The following is a 2,834-nucleotide window of genomic DNA, read 5'->3' as shown; positions in this document are numbered from 1 at the left end:
CATGACACAATCCTATTCTATCACCTAGGCTGGACTGCAGTGGTGTGAACTTGGCTTGCTGTAATCTCAGCCTCCCAGGCTCAAGCAATTCTCCTCAATCAGCCTCCCAAGTAGCTGGGACTACACACCACCTCACATGGCTATTTTTTTTTGTATTTTTAGTAGAGACAAGGTTTCATCATGTTAGCCAGGATGGTCTCAGTCTCCTGACCTCATGAGCCACCTGCCTTGGACACCCAAAGTGCTGGGATTAGAGACATGAGCCACTTCCTCTGGCCCCATGTTCCTATTTTAAGCCCGTAACTGTCATTACATGTGAGATGGCTCTCTTAAAGACAGTATACCTCTGAGTCTTGATTTTTTTAATCCAGCTTGCAGCTCTGCTCTGTACCTCTTAAGTGGGACATTTAGGTCATTTACATGTAAGATTAGTAATATCTGTATCTAATCTTGATAGTGTGCTGTTAACATGTAAACACTGCTGCATAAACAAAGTTATTATGTTTGTTGTTTCTGTAGTTGCTTTACCATGACACTGATGTTTGTGTATAAGTGTGTTCTTGTATTTTCTGGCAGTGATCTATTTTTTCTATATTTAGCTATATTTTTAACATCTTTTGTGAGGTAGGTCTGGTGGCAGTAATTTCCCTTAGTGTTTACTTATCTTAAAAAAAATTTCTCCTTAACAGCCTTTAGTTTGCCTTTAAGTAAAATTAGTGATTAAATTATTTTATTTAAGAATGTTAAATGTGGGCCCCAGTCTCTTCTGGCTATAGAGTTTTAGCTGAGAGGTGTGCTGTTAGTTTAATTTAGTTCCTGTTGTTAGTGGCATGCCTTTTCTCCCTAGATGTCTTTTAACAATTTTCTTTCACTTTGACCTTGAAAAATCTGATAATTATGTGTCTTGGGATTTTTGTGTGTGTGTGTGCCGAATATTGCAGGAGTATTCTGCATTTTCTGAATTTGGCTGTTGGCCTCTCTAGCAATATGGCAGGAGTTTTCAAGAATAATGTTCTGAAATATGTATTTCAAGTTTTTTACTTTCTTATATTCTTTTTCATGAATTCCAATATTTTGTAAACTTGGCCTCCTTAATTAATCCCATTCTTCCCAGAGTTTTGTTTACTCTTTTCTCTTCTTTTAAAAAATTAGATTTTATGATTAAAACACCAAAAGCAATGGCAACAGAAGCCAAAATTGACCAATGAGATCTTATTAAACTAAAGAGCTTCTGCACAGCTAAAGAAACTATCATGAGAATGAACAGCAAACCTACAGAATGAGAGAAATTTTTGCAATCTGTCCATCTGACAAAGGGCTAATATAGGCATCTACAAAGAACATTAACGAACTTATAAAAAACAAACAATCCAATCAAAAAGTGGACAAAGAATATAAATAGACACTCCTCAAAAGGGACATTTAAGTGGACAACAAACATATATGAAAAAACTCATCATCAAGATTTCACCAAGATAGCTGAATAGAGATAGCTCTGGATAGCACTTCCCAGCAAAACACATGTAGAAGGCAGTTGATCTCCACATTTCCAACAGACCTACCAGGTTTATTTTAATGGGACTGGTTGAACAGTAGGTGTAGTCAAAGGAGGGAAACGGAGGCAGGGTGGGGCACTGCCTCACCCAGAAAGTGCAACTGACAAGAGGATTGGGGGACTTCCCTGCACCCCTGGAACTCCATTTAAGATATTGCACTCTCCCATGACCTCTGCAACCAATAGACCAGGAGATCCCTGATGGACTGAAAAGCACCCCAAGTTACCAGTACAGATCTGAATGGTAGCTACAGCTGGAGCCATGGGTTGTTGGCACAGATCTGGGTGGACATTTTGACTAGCATTGAGAGCACATGAAGGACAGAGCTGCCTGCTCCCCAGAAAGAAGGGGAACTTAAAGCAGGCAGAAAGGTGACATGGCTGGGAAGACCCTACCCCCACTAAGACAAGGAAACTGAAGCCCTCTTATTTGAAAGTTTTGTAGCCAGCACATCAGTTTGCGCTCAAGCTGGGACGACTGAACTCAGTGTGGGGAAGGGCATCTACTATGGCTGAAGTCGGTCTAAACTTTCCTATACATATAAAAAAAGTAAGAGAAAAATGACACAGAAGCTGGACAGAGTTCATGACAGTCCATCAGCACCTCTGCAGGCAGAGAATGCACACACTGCCTCCTAAGGCAACACCCTGACACATGTATAACCCAAAAGACACCTAACAGAGAACTCTGGCTGACACCTGGCATGTGCCCTTCTGAAATGAAGCTACCAATGGAAAAATCAGGCAGTAATTGTTGCTCTTCTGCAACCCCCAAGGATTATTCCTAGGCAAGAAATGTCTGGAATGGACTTCCAGCAGCCCTACAGCAGAGGGACCTGACTGTTATAAGAAAAACTAAAAAAGAAAACAGAAAGAAATAGATTCGACATCAAAGGAAAGTTCACTCAGACAACCCATCTGAAAGACACCAACTTTAAAGGCCATAGGTAGATAAATCTACAAAGATGTGAAGAAATGATAACAAAAAGGATGAAATTATCAAAGACCAGAATGTCTTTCCTCCTCCAAGGGATCACAGCTCCTCACCAGAAAGGTAATAAAGCTGGATGGATAATGAGTTTGATGAATTGACAGAAGCAGGCTTCAGAAAGTGAGTAATAAGAAAATTCCCTGAGCTAAAGGAACAGGTTCTAATCCAATGTAAAGAAAATAAAACCTGGAAAAAGGTTATGTGAAATGCTAAATTGAATAACTAGCTTAGAGAAGAACATAAATGACTTGATGGAGCTGAAAAACAGCACAAGAATTTCACAAAGCA

This window comes from Cebus imitator, unplaced genomic scaffold, assembly GCF_001604975.1.
Source record: "Cebus imitator isolate Cc_AM_T3 unplaced genomic scaffold, Cebus_imitator-1.0 Scaffold808, whole genome shotgun sequence".
Taxonomy (NCBI): domain Eukaryota; kingdom Metazoa; phylum Chordata; class Mammalia; order Primates; family Cebidae; genus Cebus; species Cebus imitator.
Note: the sequence above shows the minus strand (reverse complement) of the source record.